The following is a 20,722-nucleotide window of genomic DNA, read 5'->3' on the forward strand; positions in this document are numbered from 1 at the left end:
ATGTTTCAAGCCCCTGTAGTTGCTCCTCCTGATGTGTGCATGAACGTTTGGGGGTGTCAGCTGAATCCTCACTCATTTGGTCGGGGCCGATGGCTGCTTGGGTTGCTTGAGGCAGCAGACTTGGCTCCCTCGACCTGGACTGGGGCTGTTGGGCTTCGCCTGCTCCATGGAGTCCCGGAGAGAACTGGCAGGACCTCGGGATCTTGCCAGGCAGGGCGAGTGCCTGTCCTGCTCCTGGCAGGCATTTGCCTGAGCTGTTCCTCCCCGGCACACCCAGTGCTGAGCTCCGGAAATCACCGAACACCTTCCCCGCGGCCAGAAACGCTCCCGAGTCTTGGCTTGGGAGATCAGGTACCTTCCTTCCTTTTCGCAGGATTGTTTCACAGCAGCATCACAGCTGCATACTTTCTCTGTGCCCTCATCCCTTCTCTGTGCTCACGTCCTCTCTCTGTGACGGCGTTCCTTCTCCATGCCCCCCTCTCCAGCCTCGTTTCCAGTGGCTCCCGGAGGATGACTCCAGGCTGATGCAGAGATGTCCAAATCCAGCTCCTCAGTGACATCTTGTGCTGGGAATGCTCACCGCAGGGAGGAGATGGGAAAATGAGTTCCTCCAATAGTTTTTTCCTGCCCTCCCGAACACTGACATTGCTGTAACCGGCAGTGAAACCACGGGGATTCCCTGAGGTCATTTGTAAGGATTTCTTTGGGAACATCTTGTTATTCCACGGAGACAGCCAGACAGTGGCATTGCCTCTGACAGAGCTGGGTAAAAAGCTCTGGAAAAGCATTCACTTCCTTCAAAACATTCACCGTGCTAACTTTTTTGTGCCGTTTAGAGATAATAATAATTCACCCAAAGTTCCTGGCCGTGATCAGACTGCACATATGAGTTCTTGGGATGCAGTTCAAACCTTGTTTCTCAGCCAATTGCCACAGAGGAAATTCCCTCTAAAGGCTCTAATGGCACCAGTCACCCCTGGGAAACACTTGTCTGGTCTTAGCAGGGAAAGCTTTGAAGTGCTGTCTGCTGTGCCAGCAGAGCTGCAGCCCTGCAGCATCCAGCTGGGTGCAAAACCAGGTCTGAGTTTCTGAAGAAACTTTAGTCTCAGACTCAGACTCAGAGGTGATGTGTTAAAAATCCTCTTTTTGATGGAAGTGAAATCTGATGGGGTTTCTCTCAGGATGGTGGTACCCAAAGCAGTGAAAGTTCCAGAGCTGGCAGCCCTGCCAGTGGCAGGGAGACCAACAAGGGATGCTCCAGGCTGCTGTGGGGACTGTACCAAGCCCTCGTGGGTCACCGTGGCCTTGCAGAGGACTGACCCCCCAGCTCCCAATCCCCCTTGGCTGTGACATTATGCCCTCAAAGCCACTGTCCCTGTCCCTACTGTGCCCAGGCAGGTGCTACTGGCACAGAGAGGCCAGTCCCTGCTCAAGGTGGCTGCAGCTGGCATGGAAAGCTCAATCCAGCCCATGGCTGGAACACACGTCACAGATACAACTATGCTGCTATATCCCACATGGGGAACACGGCCGAGGCTGGATGACACACATCCAAACCCTTCCTTGGGCACTCTTGCCTGCACCAGCGATGGGAATAAATCCAGGAGAAGCCGTTATGGATGGCTTGAGAAGCCATAGAAAGAAGAAACATTTGAATGTGAGACAAACAGGCGAGGAGGCAATTTGGCACTGGATGAGATGCAGTTTAGAAGGGGAGGCCACGCCATGCATATTTCATGGGCCAGCCCTCAGCAGAGGCTTCTTTGACACCACAAACATCACAGATGGCAAGGAGTAACAGCAGCTGCTCCTGGGAAGAACAGTGGGATGATCACTCCTCCTGCCTCACGGTAGAAGTGGACTGGGGCACAGGACCTGGAAGCTGCTGGCTCTGCTCCCTGGGTATGGGACCAGCCTTCCTCACCCTCCTCTTCCTCCAGCCCAGTGCCAGGCTAGGGGCAAACCTGCTCCATCCTTGAGGCTGGGGCTCTGTCTGCACTGTCCCACAGCTCTGTGGGCCCTCCAGTCCTGCTGCCCCAGCACTGTGCTTCCTGCATTGCTCCTCTGAGGTTTCCTTGGAGACTGCTGACTCAGGTCCTCCTCTGTCAGGTGTTTCTCACTGACCATATGCCTGACTTGTGCCCAGCACCTGCGCTACCAAATCACTCCCACCACAGGCCAGCATGCGGGAAGGACTCCTGCACGCTGTGGAAGCAGGGTAGATCCTCAGCTGGCATCTAGCTCTGCCATAGGTGTTCCTTGGAGCAGCAGATGCTGGGGTGGCAGGAGCTGGATGGGTCAGAGCCTGACATGGATCTACTGGCAAAACCCAAGAGAAGGGAAAGTGAACTTGAGGATGGTGACAGCGCTTCCCAAATTGCAGCCACGTGTGGATTCTCATCTTGTAGGGGATTATTTTTCTTCACACATCTCCCTCTGTGCAACTCCTCAGGGAGAACTCCAGACACACTACTGCCCACTCAGAGGGGATAAACCCCTGTGGGGTACACAGGAGCACCCAGCCTTAGGATGGGGTGTGTTTGGATAATGAGTTGGTACTCTCTGCCCCACCAAGCACCCTGTCAGCCTCAGTGTCACCCTTCTGGGGGTGACTCTGACTTGTGCCACAGTATGGACCACACTCCTCAGCAGAGTGGAGGAACCAGCCTTCCTTCCCACAGCTGGGAAACCAGGGAACTGCATCCTTCCCCTTGCACTTGGTGTGGCAGAGGCCCCAGGAGGTTCAGCTGCTCCAGCAGGATTAGGGGTGATCCCCATCCAGGTGTGGCACAGGCAGGTGGGGCTGCAGCACTTGGTGTCCTGCCTCTGTGAGACCAGAGTAGGAGTTTTGGGAACTTGCTGGTCACCTGGGGATTCACTGAGTGGGAGCTCCAGCTGCTGAGGGGTTCCTTTGGGTTGGGGGCCCTGGAGAGAGCAGCTGAGAGCTGCCACAGACCCTGCAGAAGAAAAGAGATGCTGGGTGGCTCCTCTTGCAGCTGATCTCCTGGCCAGCCTAGACTTTGCTTCCCCAGCATGGTTGGGATTTTGAAAGCTTGGCTGTGTTTTGGTCCCTGGCATTTTCCACTTGCACCCCAACAATTTTGGGTGAATCATTTGCAGCCCAAGAAATAAATGTCCTCTTGATTCTTCCTGTGAGATCCTGGGTGTGGCTCTGCAGCCGTGAGAAAATACCCAGGTGAATTCCTGTCTCCATAAAGGTCAATGCTATTAAAAAAATAAATTGCCTCTGAAAAGGAACTTATCCAAGGCAGGGAAAGACACATCAGACTTAGCACATCAGTTAATTATATTTTTTGTAGAGAGTCCTTCTCTTTTTCCATCCACTGGCAGAAGGGAGTCATGTGAGATGTCCACAAGTGTGCCTGGGGAAAAAGGAACATCTGTGAAGACCTGAAACAATTTTGCTGCCATAATAGCTGAAAAAGGATCATGCTGGAAGGTTTCAGTGGAAGTGGGGCCTGGGGAATGGACATGAAAAGCCTTTTCTCCCAGCTGACTTCCTTGGTGGGTGAGTTGTTTACAGAGCCTGGATGCCAGAGTGCCAGGAAGGGAGCCAGCTCTATTTTAGCCCTTTGTAAATGATTTAAACACCTCGTCCCGGGGGAACATTCCCAGGAAAGGGACTGCTTGGCTCTTCTTCCTGGGCAGACCAGGGGTGTGCAGGAGATGGTGGGAGGCAGAAGCCAGCTCTGGTAGGGACAGCAGGAGTGTGTGGTGGGGATGGCTGTGTTCCTCCTGTCCCCCAAGAGCTGCTGCTGAGACCTGAACCAGCTGCTCCTGGTCCAACTGACCAGAGGCATCCTCCCAAACCCCTCCCAGGTGATGTTTCTAAGGAGCCCCTCTATCTTTTGCAGTCTCTGCCTGCAAGGAGCATCCCCAGGGAAGACCAATGGGGCCAAAGGTCCCAGGTGCCCTGTGGGACCCTAGCAAAGTGGGGACATGGGGCAGACATGCAGCACCTGAGGGCAACCACACATCATGGGACTGGGGACAAGCTCCTGAGGCTGGAGCAGGGCAACTTCAGCCCCCCTTACCCTTGAGGAGTTGGCTGCTCCTTATTGATTTATGTGGTGGCTTATTTCTCTAAAAATAGGCTCTTAATTACTAAGCCTCTAGAAACAGGGTGGTCTTCACAGCAAAACCTGATTGATTTGAGGGTAGGTGCAGCTCCAGTGCCGGCCTGGTGGCCACAGAGCCTGGATGGCCCCTGACAGAGACAGCTCCTGGCTAGGGGAGGTTTCAGGCTGGTTCAGGTCGGTTCCCAGCTCACAGCAGATGGATATTTGTTTTTTGTTGTTTTTTTGTGTCACTTGGTTTTGCTTCTTAACTTTCTGTGTATGTAATTGCAAGCAGGTGGCACTGAGGGGCACTTGGACTTCTCTTCCAGTGGAACAAAATATGAGGAAAACTATTCATTTTCCCTAGTGCTCCTGGACTGTCTGTTAAGAAGGGAAAAAGCTGTTCTGGCTTCTTTATTTCCTTTTTTAATTTTTTTTTTAATTTTTTAAAATTTTTTTTCCACCTTCTTCCTTTATATGGACAAATACTTTGTGAGCACCTTCATGCTTTTCCCTAATTCTCCTGCCCCAGAGATGGCATGCAAAATCCTAAAAAGGCTGAAAAGAAAATCAAAAAGTAGAAAATAGAATTGAAAATAGATTTATTTTCTGGGGCTGTTTCATCTCTCTGAGTTTGGGTTCTTGTGTCAGGAGTATCTTGTCATGTCCTGGAGATGGAGAGAGGTTATTTGAGGGCCCTGTGGTCCCCCATCCTCCCACAAGCACCACAGCCTCTGTGCAGCTGAGCACAGCCCCCTGGGGGTATACAGGAGCCTTCTTGGAGAAATTAAGGAGAAAAAGGGAAGAGTGGCTGCAGTGGCTGCCTCCCTCCCTGGCCAGAGTGAAGGCCACCTGTCACTTGACAGATCAGCTGGACACAGCTCTCCATCTCCATCTGCTCCTGTCTAGGCTCCATGTATGCTGTGTCTCCCTCCTCCTCCACACCCCCTGTGGGCTCTGTCCTGTGATCCCAGCCAGTCCCTGCCCCAGAACTGGGATGGGCACCACAGGGCCAGGGGATGCTCAGAGAGCCCTGAACTCCACATCCAAACCCACAGGTCCTTGCTCACTGCATGGGCTGCAGCTCCTTGCTGACCTACTCATAGGTTTTTTTCACCCTTTATATTTTACTTTTTTTCAAGGCTGAACCTTTCGCTCCAGTGGTTGTGTGGATTCATTTTACTCATTCAAAGTTTCTTCCAGTTGAAGTTTTATGAGTAATTTTTTAAATTATTTGCCCTGGGAAGTATCAATGGGAGCATCCCTCCTCAGAGGGATTCAAGCCATGGCATCCACAGACTCACCTTGCTGAGCCCCATTTCTGCTGTCCCACAGGGCAGAGCCTCTCCAGAGCTCTGGAGGATGCTCCACCAGAGACAGCCAGGGGACAATGGGCATAGGACAGCAGTGCTGGCAGCTGTCACCAGAACTCACACCTTAACTCTGTGAGTACTCAAATAGTTTTTCAACATCAGCAGCCAAGTGTCCACAGATTTTCCTGGGGACAGGAGAAGGCAACACTCCCAAGTCCCTCTTCCTCAAGGTGGCAACATGACAGTTTTCCACTGGAATGACAGAATATTTTTTTTTTTTTTTGGTCTTAATGCAGGCCAAAGTAATTTTCTTTCATTAGAGCTGCTGAAACAGCTGGAAAAAGTGACCTCTCTCTCCAAGGCCTCATCTGCCAGTGAAGGGCAGCATTCCCCCAGCAGATCTCAAGGTGTTTGGCTGCCCCAGCTTCTCATCCTTCTGGTTGTGGCTCTTTGCACTGGAACTTGGAAAGAAAAGTACTCTGGGATGGAAAATTTCAAGCCAAAAAGGTAAAGTTGGACAGAATCCAGGTGGGACTTGGCAGAGAGACCCAGCGAAGGTTGTTCCTTGTACTGACTTTTTTGCTCTGTGCCTTGGAGAGCCTCTTGGCAGCTCTGCTCCAGCCAGGTCAGACTCTGCCAATGTAAGAGGTGATGTTAACACCACCACATGTGACTGTTTCTGGGTTTTCCCAAGCTTTTTTTTCTTTTTTTTTTTCTTTTTTTTTCTTTTCTCTCTTTCTCTTTCTCTCTCTCTTTCTCTCTCTCTCTCTCTCGATAACTCAGAAGCAGACACTGCAGTGGTCTTAAATCCTGTGAGGATGGCTGTCCTGTCAGCCCACCCCACTCCCAGAGGTGGCCCAGAGGCTCTGATTCTCCGGCTGCTTGTCCACAGCAGATACTGCACATTTGTGGCAGCACCAGAACAACCCTGACACAGCCCAGCTAAATCACTTGATGGAAATGAGGAGCTGGCATCTTGCAAGCTCTGGAAACCAAAAGCAAAGAGCTACTTTGTATCTGTGCTTTGCTGGCTGTCTCTGGGATGCACATGAGGGTGCTTTGAACAAGGGCCATGCTGGAGACTGCTGTGACTCCACCTCCCTCCCGTGAATTCTTCCACTCAGGTCTTGCCAAAAGGCGGCTACCCATCCCTGCAAGGTTTGAGGGGAGCTCTGCAGAAGGACCTTCATGGGCTGTGCTGAGTCCTGGGCTCCTCTGCACAAGGAAGGACCCCATAGCACTCCTTGGGCACCCTATGATTCACTGAGAAAGTCCCCAAGTGCTGAGGCCAAAGGTGTCAAAATTCACTGTAGAGAAACAAGAAGGTTAGATCTGAGTCATTCCAAGGGTTTAAACTATTTTTTGTGTTACTAAAAAGATGTCTTTATGCTCTGGGTGGGGTGTTGTTGTTGTTGTTTTTTGTTTGGTTGGGTTTTTTTTTTCCCCCAAGAAAAGAGATAGGCAGCGAATTCAAGGTTAAAAAACAAATTGAAGATGAGAGATGAACCTGCTCTGCCATAAATTTGGAGGAGTAATCCCCAAATTTGGTGTGAGGTTGCTGTCCTCTCCTTCCCTCCAGGGAGCACTGTGGCATCTCCTTTCCCCTGGATTTTGGAGAGAACAAATTTGTGTTTCTTACCCAGAAATAAAAATAAAACTCCAACAGCCTGCCTGTGCAGGTCTCTTGTTCCCTTCTTTGCTGACTGTGTTCCTTCATCAAGAGGATGACGAGAGGTCAAAGACACACCAGGGTCTGTGCATGGTCAGCAAGGAGCTGCTCATCCCTGGGTAGGTGGATGTGCTTTTGTCCCAGAGCAGAGGTTCTGAAAGCACCATGATGCAGACGTGATCCTCAGGAGATGCTCCTGCCACTCCTTGGGTCACATTGCCCACCTGAGACAGCAATGCAGCTTGGACGTGATTTGGGTGGAGCACGTCGTGGTGGCAGCAGTTCTTGGCTGTCCTGTGCTGAGGGGACAGGTGGGAACAGCCAGGACGGTGAGCTGGAGCTGGCTGTGGGTTGGGTGTGCTGGTGGAACTGTTGGAGGGACTCCAGAGGAAGCCATAGGGATACTCCAGGGGCTGGAGCCCCTCTGCTCTGGAGCCAGACTGGGAGAGCTGGGGGTGCTCACCTGGAGAACAGAAGATTCCAGGGAGAGCTCAGAGCCCCTTCCAGGGCCTAAAGGGGCTCCAGGAGAGATGGAGAGGGACTGGGGACAAGGGATGGAGGGACAGGACACAGGGAATGGCTTCCCAGTGCCAGAGGGCACGGAGAGATGGGATATTGGGAAAGAATTCTTGACTATGAGGGTGGGCAGGCCCTGGCACAGGGTGCCCAGAGCAGCTGTGGCTGCCCCTGGATCCCTGGCAGTGTCCAAGACCAGGCTAGACGGGGCTTCGGAGCAGCCTGGGACAGTGGGAGGTGTCCCTGCCCATGGCAGGGGTGGCACTGGATGAGTCTGCGGGTCCCTGAAGCGTTCCCGGTTCCATGACGGGAGCGGGGAGGACGCGGCGGCGCCTCTCGGTCGCTAGGTGGCGCTGCGGCCCCGCTCCCGGAGCTCCCCGGGCCGGTCCCGGCGACACCGAGGGGACGCCGCGAGCTCCGGCTGCCTCCGGGCGCAGCGGCCTCGTCCTGCTCTCCCTGCCCCTTTCCCTTGTGTGTCTCCATCCCAGCCCTTGGTCTGGCCCACTCTGGAAGCGGCTGCTTCCCGTGAATTTTTCCTGCCTCAGCCCCGCAGGCCTCTCCAGCCTCTGCCCTGCTCTCCCTCAGCACAGCTCTGGAGGCCCTCCAGTTCTCGTGAAAACTCCAGTTATCCATCTGTTCTCGAAGAAAGTCCAGTTGTCCAGCTGTTCTCTAGCCGAAGTGTCCTGGCATCTATCCTCCAGCCTAAGCCTGGGCTCTTCAGGCAGCAGGGCAAGCAGTGGGCAGGAGTATTCAGCTCTCCCGTATTGTGGGTGGAATTTGTGAGGTGTCAGGGACTGGACAAGGTCCCCAAGGAGCTTCAAGTTGGATTGTCCCAGGTGGGTGGCACTGAGGCTGCCCTTGGACGGCTGCACCTATTCCCTTGTTGCCTGCCTGCACCAGGGCTCCTGCAGGGTGCTGAAAGGGCCAGGTGGGCTGGGGACACCTGGATCCCCCCCTGTTCTTATTGCTATGGGACATGGCAGCTTCTCCTCTGTGTGTTGTCATCCAGCCCCAGCAGAGCCAGTGCCCATGGGAGATGTTGGAGGGTGCTGGGTAGTAGGGCACACACAGGGCTGTGCAGTGTGTGTGTGTATCATGAGAGGGGGATTCGGGCAGAGAAGGGTGTTTATTGGGGTACACACATGTCCAGTGGGTGGGAGGAGGAGGGGTTGTGTGCATGGAGCAGTGCCCAGCTAGACCAAGGTGGGTCCATCCGCCCTGTCCCTGCTCTGCCCCAGGGGTACCTGGTTGCTGTAGGGCTCTCCAGAAAGGCTCCTTTCCAGATTGTCCCACATACACTTCATCCTGGCCCAGCTGGCAATGGAGTTTTATTGCTGCTCTTGAGACCTGCTGTGAAGAGATCCTGGGACGAGCTCCCAGCCTATCCATCACACACTGACTTGGTATTTATGAAGAGCCTGAAGCAACAAATTATCCCTGGACATGTGTGGGCATTGGTGTCAAGGATGGGCTCAGCAAAATTCCAGCAACCCCTGCCTGTCCCTGCTTCCTCCTGACACCCACAGAACCACCCTTGGGTTGGCCCAAAGGCTGCCCTTTCCTAGACACCAGAGTCCCCTTGGCCACACTGCAATGATCCCATCTGCCAGCCTGACCCACATCACAGCTGGACAGGGGTGGGTGCAATCACAGTTGAGTGTCTCTCCAGGACAGGCACAGGTCCCAGAACCTGGCTCTCTGGTGCCAGGAATTACTGGGGTAGCAGTTTGGTTTTGCAGATAGGCATGGTGGCACCCCAGTACGAAACTGATGCTGGTTACTGGACCAAGTTCAGAGAAGAGCTGTGAGGATGGTTAAACCACTCAAGAGAGAAGCAGTGCTCTCCACCCTTGGAGACATCCCAAAGCCTGGGGTCTATAGCCCAGAGAATCCAGCTTTAGGTGATCCTGTCTGAGCAGGGATGGTGCTGGACCAGAGGTTCCCCGACCTCAGAGAGCTGTGAGTCGGTCGTGAGAGTGTCGAGCCCTGGAACAATGGACAAATGTCCAAGGCCAGAGAAAAAAGAGAAATAAGAATCCAGTTTTGTTTTCTTTTGGAAGCATCTCTAGTTGCAGAGCATGGACAGCAATGAAGGGAAAAACTGGGTGGTGGTGAAAGATGGATGAGAACTGAAGTCCCAGACCTCCTTTAGCTGTGCAGCATCACTGGAGAACACCAAAGGGAAATGTGGCATGTTCCAAATTAAAACAGCAATTCAGGCCCAGTCTCATATTTCTCCACCCATAAGCGGAGGCTGGCAACAAAAAAAATATGATAAACAATATACAATTTCTCCAAACTGGCAATTTTTTACCATGAAGGGTGTTGGGACTCTGATGAAATCTGGTTTTATCATGACATTTTGCTCTGTGAGAAAGCTCTTCTTGACTGTGCCCAACATTGTGTGTTGCTCAGCAGAGCACAGACGGCCTGACAACAATTTGGCTGCTAAAACTTCTAAAAATAAAAGCCATCCTTCTTTCTTTCTCTTTTTCCTCTCTGAAGAAACGTTGCAGCATCACACCTTCTTCCCAGTACAAACTGTCAAACCTCTTCAGGCCGGGGGCTGTGCATGACACTGAACTCCAAGATTGTGTCATTTTGGTTTTCTGCACTATTTTGTTCTCAAAATGGGGTATTTTCTCTGGTCTTGGCAGAAAAAAAGGAGGAAAGAAAAGGTCATAGGGTAGATTCAAACACTTCTTATTGTTTGGAGCTGCCCAAAGAGAACTGTTTGGGGGGGCTTTTCTGGAACTGTCTGCTCTGATGAGGAGGAGGAGCTGGAGCTCACCCTTCTCCTCTGTGGGATGATGGAGGTTCATGGTGGTCTGTGCCAAACTGGTTTGAACTGGGAGCTCCAACCTGCAGCATCCCCCCTCACTGCAACAGGGCAGCTGCCTGAGGCTCCCCTCGTGATGCCCCAGGGCTGAGTGACAGAGCTGACACTGCTGCTGGTCATTGCTCAACAGCCAAAAGACTTCAGAGCGGGGCTGCAGCACCTGAACCAGAATTAAATAACAATAATAGATTATTTTCATCTGAATATGTATCAGTATCTATCTGTACTTACATCTATATCATCTACATCTATATTTAACAGGGCTTTACTCAAAGCCATGCACCTCCCATCACCTGAAATGTCCAGTCAAGAGGAATTGCTTTCACTTGCAGACGTTTTGAAGAAGCTTCTACCCTCCTTCTCAAGGGAAACGTGGCACCACTGAGTGTCTGTCAGGGGTTGGAGGTCCCTGGTGTCTTGGGGATCTACAGAGGTGTTACCCCCGTGTTTGGACATGGACATGCCCACTAGTCATGCTGGAGGAAAATAAAAGGGATCCAGACCACAAGAACAGCCTTGCCATCCCCTTTGCCCCTGCTCTCAACCTCCCAGCTTTGGTTGGAGCGCCTATTGCTCTCAGTTTTACCTATTTTCATGCTTTCACTCAGATTGTACTTCCCTTCCTGTTCCCGGTAATGCACCAGAGACTTTGCATAATGGATCACATCCATTGTTTCTGCCTCCATTAGACCAAATACCCTGTCAGGGAGGGAAATTAGATCACCCTGACATAATTTTTCCCTGGTAGAGTTGTGTTGGCTGGTTTTTATTCTTTTATTTTTATCACAGTATTGATACTTTAAAAAGGATTGTTCAATAATTTGTTCCAAAATTTTTAAAGGAACTGAAGCCAGCTTGGTTGATCTGTAACTCCCCAAACTCTTAATTTCCTTAATTTATGTATTTTTATTTTTCACAGAAAAAGGGCTTTTTCTGTACTTCCCCAGGATTCCTCAAGCCTTCAAAATTTGTCACAATCTGCTGCTAATTGTTCAGAGGTTGCTTACATTTTCCAGGGTGATTTCTCCTGAGCCCTGACTACTCAATGCATGCAGCTTCACTTGCCACTGGTGATGGCTCTGGGCACTGGTTACAGGCTTGCACTGTGCAGCCATGGTGAGGAAGTCACTGTTTGTGTCTCTGTGTCATCCCTTTGGTTCTTTCCATCACAAGACATGAATGCTGACTCATTTTTCTTTTCATTGCACTTCAGAATATTTCTGGAACTTATTTTGTTGCCTTTTATGCCCCTCACTGGCTGTAACGCTCTCTGCTCCTTATCCTTTCTCGTTCTTCCCCCATGGGCTTGAGCTTTCCCTTTATACTCACCCTTATACTCTCATTCCCATTTTTATAGGATTCCTTTTTGATTTTCAGGACACTAAAGTGCTCCTGATGCAGCAATATTGGTCTTTTACAGTTGTCCTGTGGTTCTTCTGCAGCAGGAAGTTTAGCTGCTGTGCACCTCATATACTCTGTTTTAGTAACTTCCCCCAGCCCAGTATTTCTGATTTTTTCCTTGGGATGCTCTCCTGAGGGATGGTGCTGGTGGAAAAGCATCCCCCCCCCCCCCCAGTTTGTTCTGTTCATGTTTATGCAGCCACCTGTCTTTTTTTGGATTCTCTCTTTTAATTTCAAAACCAATGAACTGCTGTTGGTGGTGGCTCTGCCCCAAAGGACCCAACTGGTCTTTCCATACTGATCAGAGGCTGGAAGAGGTGCTCCCACCCTACCACCCCAGAACAGCAGTTTGGAATTAAAAAAAATATCCAGAGATCTTTCCAAATGATCTTTGGGTGGGCTGTGTCCTCCTGCATTTGTTTGTGTGATGGAGTGTCAAAATGGGATGGTTTAGGCATAAAAATTGCTCTTTATTTAGTCAAATACTTGCTGAATGAAGCCTTAACTTGAGAATAATTGCAGATAAAATGAAGCTATATTTTTGATGAATAAATTGTTCTTCTTTCAAATGTGCTCAATTTGAGGTTTAGTGCTATGATAAATCTTCACTAACTTCTCTTCCTGAGAGAAGCAGCAGCAGGGAGGGAATGTGCCCAGCCCATGTGGGACAGATGGTCCAAGCAGTGATCCCTCAGGGAAGTGGAGCCCTCTCCTTCTGGAGGGAGTGATGGGCACCTACCAGGTCTGAGCCTGAATGTGTAATGGGAAGGGAAATTGGGAGGGTAGAAGGGGTGGGTTTAAGAGTGGTTATCACCACAGGAAATGTATCCAAAATGCCACACTTGTTCTCTAGCCAGAGTTAGTCTGTCCACTCATCCCTTCATCCATCTATCCATCCCTCCATAATCCATCCATCCATCCATCCATCCATCCATCCATCCATCCATCCATCATCCATCCATCCATCCATCCATCCATCCATCCATCCATCCATCCATCCATGAACTGGGTTTGCATGTCCAGGTTTTGATAGCAGGGAGGCTCCAGGGGTGGCTGCTATGAGAAGCTGCTGGAAGCCTCCCCCATGTCCAGCAGAACCAATTCCAGCTGGCTCCAGGATGGACCTACCAGTGTCCAAAGCTGAGCCCAGTGGTGACAGTGGTAGCAGGACTTGTGACCCTGTGGGTGACCCACATGGGAGCAGCCTGATCCTGAAGGACTGAGCCAGTGGAGGGACCCATGCTGGAGCAGAGGAGGAGTGAGGAGTCCTCCCCCTGGCAAGGAAGCAGTGGCAGAGGCAATGTGTGATGGGGACCACTACCCTGTCCCCCTGCACTGCTGGGGGAAAACAGGTGTAGAAATCAGGAGTGAAGTTGAGTCCAGGAAGAAAGGAAGGGTGGGTAGAAGGTTTAAGATTTGGGTTTATTTCTTATTGCCCTACTCTGATTTGATTTGCAGTAAATCAAATTTTCCCCAATCAAGTTGTTTTGCCTGTGATGGTAATGGGTGGGTGATCTCCCCTTGCCCTTTTCTTAATCGAGAAGCCTTTGTCTCCAGCTGAGAAGGGCAGTGATGGAGGAGCTTTGGTGGGCACCTGGTGTCCAACTGGAGCCAACCCACCACAATCTGCTGCCTGTAATGATGGGAAGTGGGAGAAGGCACTGTGTATTCTGCAAAACCCTTGGAGCCAAGGAGGCAGGGATGCATAGTCCAAAGCACATCTGCAGGGGCTGTGGAAGGCTGGAGAGGCCACACCTGCAGCCCCAAGCAGCAGTCAGGGGAAGGTCAGCAGGAGGCTGGGATGGGGACAAGGACTCAGCCATGAGCTGGGAGACAGAAGGAAGCCAGAAACTGTGGGCAGTCAGAAAAACCAGCAGGCAATTTCCCATCCCGAAGTGTGAAACCATGTTCTGTGTTATTTTGTGCAAAATTTCCTGCAAGTTTGTGGCATCTACAATCCATACATAATGAAAACCTCAGGAAACATAATGGCACTAGCCCACTGGCTACAAAGTCATCACCAAGTCATCACCACACCTGCCAGGTCCTTGGGGCAGTAGGGTCTGTTCTGCTGTGAAATGTTGTTCAGCCTTCTTCACTCCACATCATTGTTAGTTCTGCCCATGATCTGTGACCACTGGATCAGGACTGGCAAGCAATGGCCAGACCCCATGGGTACTGTGCCAGCCCAGAGGGATGCTGGAGAGGACTTTGCCCTGCTGGCAGAGGTGGAAATGCACATTGTTGTGAGCTGTGCTGCCCTGCTCCTCACATCTCTGCCAAAGTCTGAGAGAAAAGTGGACTCTGCTCTTTGTCTGGCACAGACTGGACAGTGTGGGACCCAGGGCCACAAGTAAGGACCTGTCTGGGGACATCTACTGCTTGTGCCATGACGGAGGGCAGGCCTGGCCCCTGACCCAGTGGGCTGCGAGGGCTGCCCATTCGTGCCATGGGAACAGCAGTGGCTCAGAGTGCCACATGTCACATATGTGACCTCAAAAGGGAAATGCTAAGCTGCTCTGCTTTGGGAGAAGCTTAGCACTTAAAGCTGATTTCAACAGCTTTTGCCTGAAGTTTTAAGACCTGTCACTAATCAGCAGCTGGTTTATGGCTGTTGTAAAAGATCAGAAAAAAATAAAGAAATCTCCCGAAGTTGGGGGAGCGCTTCCCAGCTCCTGCATCCATCATGGCCGTGCTGACATTTACGAGCACAGGGAGCCATAAATCCACACAGGGCCGACATCAGCCCAGGACTCAGTGCTGGGAGGGGAAGTATTGTGTCTGAAACTGTGTCCTGCCCTGGGAGAAACTTCATTAATGCTTTGCACAGTGAGACAGATGCATCCAAGCCCTGGGACATTCATCCCCAGACTTTGCAGGCTCTCCTGGCCACTCCTGCTGCTGCCCAGTACTCCTGGTGTGTGATTTTATGCTCCTGAGCCTCCTTGGGGCAGGAGATCTGGGTGTTTTTTTGGGAGGGGGAACAGGAGTGTGGCACATTTTGCTGTGATTTTAGTTACTCTCCTGCCTCCTCTGATTTGTGGAGCAGTTCTGATGCAAACGGCCTCTCTCCTCAGACTTGGAATTGAATGGAAGAATTCGGTCGGGGGGCAGGGGGGGGGGTGTCTTTTGTGCATGACTGCTTGATCGCTGGACAGAACTGCTCTGCCTCAGGTTCTGGGATGCTCTGGGACATGAGGAAAATCACCTCCAAGGGATGGCTGTGGCCTGAGGTGTCTCTTTTCGGACTACAAGCACTTCTGCAGATAGCAGGTGCAGGAACTGCTGCCACAGGAACTGACTGGGGAAGGCTCCCAGCCCTGCACTCCAGGCTTGCGGTAAAATTGAGCCCAAGGGGAGGGTGTTGTGGGCAGCAAGAGTGTCCTGGCCCCTGTCTTTGGGCACAGCTAGTACCTCCTGGGGCACTGCGAGCTGCAGCACAGAGTGGAGGAGCTGGAGCAATCTCATCCAGCCTCTGGTGCTGGATGTGTCTGTGGGTCTGCTGAGCCCAGTGCAAACCTGAGCTGAGCCTGTTGGCAGCAGAGACCAGAGCCAGCCACCTCCCCTGCTGCTGGCAGATGTCCCAGAGCACTCTGTGTGTACACAAACCTTGTGCATGGTGGTTATCACCCAAACCTCCTCTTTTGAGTGAAGCACCTTGGTCCTGTCCCTGTCAGCTGCAGAGCAAGAGCAGGAATGAGCATGGGGCAGCTGAAGTGAGGGGAAGTCAAGGAGATGGTCCATCCCCAGGCTGGTGAGCACAAGCAGAACAAGGTGCCTGTGGAAGCCAGTGATCTGTGGCAAGGATACCGCGGCCACCATCAAGGCAATGTGCTTACTCGGCAGCCCTGCTTTCAGGGCAGGACCTCACTCCATCACCTGGGAAAATATTTTCTTTGTAAACCTAAGGAAACTCTGTGTGTGTAGTGCAGGGGAGAGGCCTGAGTTGTCCCCAGCCACCGCCTTGCTCTGCTTACACATAAATTGACATCTTGTAGGAGAGCTGTCCAGAATACTGAGTAATTATAGCTCACCCTGAATCACAGAGGAATGTGGGCACAGCAGCTCTCTTACAAATCACTGCAAAGGCCTTGCAGATTAAACCCTTCTTCCCCCCTGTTAAAGGGCTGCATTTGTGCTGTAAACAGTAAAAATGGCAAGTGCTGTTATTAACGAGGATGTGCTGCAACTGCTGACTCGAAGGCACAGCTTGTCTCCATATGGCCATTACAGCTGAAGGACAAAACCAATATTTTACGTTTCTCACAGTTATTGTTCATCAAATGTTAATGAAAATGCATAATGACTGTGTATGATGAGCACGCTTTTCAATAATGGGAGTGATATGAGGACCTGTGTGAATTTCCAATCCAAGAAAGAAAGACCATTAAATTAATAGCTTAATTGCATGATAAATTTCAAAACATTTTCTAGAATGCATTTTATTTTTATTTAACCTAATAACATGTTTAGCTGCAACTCTTTCTGGGATTTGTGTAATAAACCCACAGCAGTGGTGAAGCTTCCCTGAGTCTCACTTTGTATTTTTATTGCTGTTCTGGAGGATGCTGATGTTCTGGGGTCCTGCTGCTGTGTGGTCCCCTGCCACACACCAAGCTGGGGTGTGTGATCACAGAGAGGTTCTGAGAGGGCTCCGAGTTACTGCTCCCAGAAATGCTGAATGCATTACAGTGCTGATCTCTGTCCAGCAGGACCAGCACTCTGAAGTGCTCCCTGCTAGCTCAGGGCCCTGCACAGGCTGTGCAAGTGAGATTCAATAGTGCATCTTTCAAGCAAACAATTGCTGTTAATTACCCTCCCTTCCTCACTGCAGTGGTCCAGTTTTGTGCCAAGTCCCTATGGTGCCATTCCCAGGTCTGGGTGAGTGACTGGACCCTCTGGCTGAGGACGGCATGCCCACATTTCAGGGGTGTTGATGAAGTGGGAGATGAACAGAAGAGAGCTGCAGGAAGGGCAGAGTGGCTGGAAAAGCTGCCTCAGCCTGGGCAGTGAGAGGCAGGTGTGTCAGTGGGCTGCCTGCAGAGCAGGAGCCCTCACTTTGGGAGAGTGGTGCAGGTGGGAGACAGGAATTTGGGTGAGAGCAGCACACAGAGGAGAGCCCGTGGTACAAACAGCCACTAGGATGAGTCAGGCCAGAAATAAAAGATGTGCCTGAACAGCTTAATTAAGGATCTACTGGATTTGGTGTCACTGATGATCTCCCAGGGAGCTGTCAGGGAGCCTTGGGTCCCTGCCCCACTGTGCTTTGAGGTCAGTGGAGAGGGGGGCCAAGAGATGGTGGGAGCTAAATCCTGCAGGTTTGAGGTATGTGAGGGCTGCTGGGACTGTGATGGTTCCTCCACACCTCCTTCCCTTGGCTCAGCCCCCTGAAGCCATGTGCCCCTGTGCACCTCCAGTTCGTCCTGCACATCCCTCATGGTGCCTGCTCACCAAAAAAACAGTGCCCACACCATGGCCCAGGAAAACTCTCTGGGAATGGTCTTGTAGTAGTTTTGGGAACAGGTTTGGTGTCCTATCACTGTCATCTTATGGATGGGCTCCTGGCTTAGCCTGTGCACATCACTTCGGAAAATTGGGGCAATTTCTCTCCAAATCCATGAGAGAAACCAAAAAGTTGGGGTATTTTATATTCCTTTTCTGGCTGAACTATCAATGGAAATGTCCCTGCATGCAGTTAATGTGTCAGGCAGGGAGATTTGAGGCTTGTGCTCCTCAGCAGATCTGCTGAGCACTCTCAGCTGCAGATACGTCAGTAACAACCAATGCCTCACAACAGCAGCAGGGCCTTGCAGCAGCTTCTGAGAGCCATCATGCAATTAGCTGAAACTTCTGTAAACTATAAATATATAATTAGAGTCTGTCTAACGAGATATAGTGGTGGAGGGGGTTGTTGTGTGCACAGTTCCTGGGCACAAACTCCTCCCTTGCTGAGAGCAGCACATTCCAGCAGTGTCTCAGCCTTTACGTCCCACTTAATATTCCACTTGCAAACAGGTGTTTTATTAAATGACAATTTGAAACTTAATTGTATTAATTTTCTGTTGATTGCATATCTAATTCTAAATGAACTCACTGGCAACTCACTTCCCTGCTGCACGTTGAATCCATCTCAACAGTTGATATAGCTGCAAACACAACGTGGAAGGAGTCACAGGCTTGTCACCTGCCTGTCACTCACTCCTGCAGGTGCTGAATACTCACCTTTTGTACCCAAAGAACAGGGTCAAGGCTTTTGCTCTGCAGGGGAGGATGCTCTCAGGGTTTCCATCCAGTCAGGGCTCTTGGTCTGACCTTGGCTCTTGGCCCTTGGTCTTCTGTTTGTTGAGATCCTGTTGGAGGCTCATGAGTCATGCCAGACATGCCAGGCTGGTCACAAATAGCCACCCCCAGCAGGTGTGGGTGTCTCAGAGATGGTGTACATCACCCCATGATTGCTCCAGGGCTGGCCAAGCCCCTAAAGGAAGCAAGAAGTGCTGCTGGCCAGGACCTTCTCTGTGTCCCTGGATTTCTCTTCTGTGCTTTACCATGGAGCTGTTGCTCTCTGTTCATGGCCACTACTAGCCTTGAACCCTTTCAGGCCCTGCTGCCCTGCTGGTACCCCTATGTGTCCAAGCATTGGGGTGCACAGTGCCTGTACACATGGGTGAACACCCCAGGGCACACAGAAGGGTGGGATGGACTGTGAAGACCCAGAGAAGTTACCACAGATCCTCTGCCATCAGCCAGATCCACTGCTGCCCCTCTTGGTCCTTCTATGCCATCTGCCCCCGACTAGGGTTGTCCTTGTCACCAGGAGCTGTGCTGGATCAGTGGCCCTGCCTGGTGAAATGGACCCTGGGGTAAGATCCATGACACAGCTGAGATTCCATCCTGCCAGCAGAAGAATGAGCCCAGATGTTTCTCCAAAAAGCCTCTGAGGTGTGGGAGATGCTATGCAGTCTCTGCCCCTCAATAGTCTCATTTCACCTGATTCTAGATCCAGAAGATGAGCTGAAGAACAGTCACCAACAGCTTCTTCATCCCTAATCCACCCAGGGGCTTCTCCAGATGCTTCTGTGACTGAAGAAAGGAGAGGTTCTCAAGAAGAACCATTTGCAGGTGCCAACCAAGGACCTTGCTGAGTCCATGAGCATCACCATGGGCTGTTGTCAGTGCTCTGCTGCCCTGGACCCTCCCCAGCCCCAAATCCATGTCCTCCTAATGAAAACAAAGAGTATGTCTCACTTAGGAACACTCATGCTCTGATTCCCACTCCCACAGAAGCTTCTCTATCCACACCAGATATGAGAAGAGGCATGGGCAGGTCCCCAGTCCCAGTTTGCTGGATGGGTAGGGCAGTGGTGGGAACCTACAGGGAAGGTGTGAGCTGTGTAGAGGCCAGAATAGGGGTGGTGGCTTTTCCCTTCAAAGGGACATGGGACACTGTTGGCTGGAGGATGGTGGGATAACAGCCTGTGTGCAGAGCAGGCACATAGAGAGGTCCTGGGGTGCAGGGGTGGCTACTCTTGGCTCTATGAACCAGACTGGCCGAAGGTGCTGGGCAATGTCCTTGCCCCAGGCACTGTGTCCCTGCTCCTGGCTGCACTCAAGCTCAGCATCTCTGCTGAACACGGCCATCATCACTTTTATAGGCACTACAGCAGCCATTGCTTTATTCGAATGGAGGCTTCTTACGGTTTAGTATCATTAAATACAGATGCAACTTGTGTTCCTAAAGCCATAATGCCCCTTCCTGTTACTGCCTCACAATTAACTGGGCTATAAAGCTTTCAAACATATTGCAGGCACTAATTCAACTGGATGGTGAAGAAACACAGTTTTATTGGGCAATTACAGTGCCTGGAATATGTTCCAGTCTGCATGGTACCTTCCCAATAGTAACAGGGGCTGCCAGGCCATGTCACCAAGAAAGGTCCAAAGGTGGCATCCAAATGGCTGCGTCTCCAGGCTGTAGGAATGGTTTTATTTACATCTTAATAAAAAGCTCTCCAGGAGCGATGAGAGCTCCATGATCTAAGCAAGTTGGGTTGGACCATCCCCTCTGCACCTATGCTCTGTTGCTGCCCAGCCACCCCCACCTTGCTGCTGCTGCTACTCCGCTCATCCTGCTGCTCCCAGTTCAGTTTCAGATTCCTGGGCTATGCCCTCTACTCAGCCTACACCCAGTGTTCTGGTCTCTGGAGAGCTGGGTGGAGAATCCCTCCATTCTCCTGCTCGTACCCTGCTCTGGGGATGCTCAGATTTCTGCGTCGGAGGAGCCACGGGGACACAGCAGCGCTCTGGGTCACGGTCTCATGTGTGGGATCCAGTTCCTTCAGCAGGGCCCTGTCCTGGCTCCAGGGTTCACTGGGAAGGGGTGAAACAAAGTGCTGAGCTGGGTGGTCCTGGGCTGCCAGGGGAGCAGGACAGTCTGGGAAGCTGTGAGGGGCCCTGGGATCATTGCTCTGGTGGCTTGCAGGTAGGAGAGGGTCCTTATCTCCTGAGGCACCTGCAGACTGCCCCAGGGACACATCCCTCAGTGCCTTTGCTCCTGACATGGGAGATACATGGATGACATGACATGGCATGATATGACATGCACCAGACATGTGGGCAGACATGTGGGCATGTGGGTGGACAGGACATGAGAGCAGGCATGAGTTTCTTCAACTACACCAAGTGCAGAGCTCTCACTGGGGAACATCCTCCCACCCAAGTGTCCCTTCTCATGCCTGCATGTCCTTGGAAAAGGGAATCTAAACATGCAAGCAAAATGCCACATGGAATGGGACTGGGCAGGCACAAGAGAGGCAAAGGCAGGTGACCATGTCCTTTCAGCCCATTCAGCTTGCCCTGCTCTGGGGTTGTGCTGAAGCCATGTGGCTTTGCTGATGACTCTCATCTG

The 20,722-nt window shown here is 51.5% G+C and overlaps 1 long non-coding RNA gene across 2 annotated transcripts; it reads left to right on the forward strand.

Annotated features, from left to right (window-relative positions):
* The first annotated feature begins 2,926 nt into the window (after window positions 1-2,926).
* Window positions 2,927-7,143, forward strand: LOC136298789 (uncharacterized). Of its 2 annotated transcripts, none has more exons than XR_010723368.1 (3): window positions 2,927-3,529; window positions 5,415-5,524; window positions 5,689-7,143. It is a non-coding gene; the product is annotated as an uncharacterized lncRNA (long non-coding RNA). The 2 variants fall into 2 exon arrangements; XR_010723369.1 differs by having other exon boundaries at window positions 2,927-3,525.
* Window positions 7,144-20,722: the final 13,579 nt, after the last annotated feature.

The sequence above is a fragment of the Chamaea fasciata genome, unplaced genomic scaffold (genome assembly GCF_029207755.1).
Source record: "Chamaea fasciata isolate MVZ Bird 193981 ecotype frontalis unplaced genomic scaffold, bChaFas1.0.hap1 SCAF_18, whole genome shotgun sequence".
Lineage (NCBI taxonomy): Eukaryota > Metazoa > Chordata > Aves > Passeriformes > Sylviidae > Chamaea > Chamaea fasciata.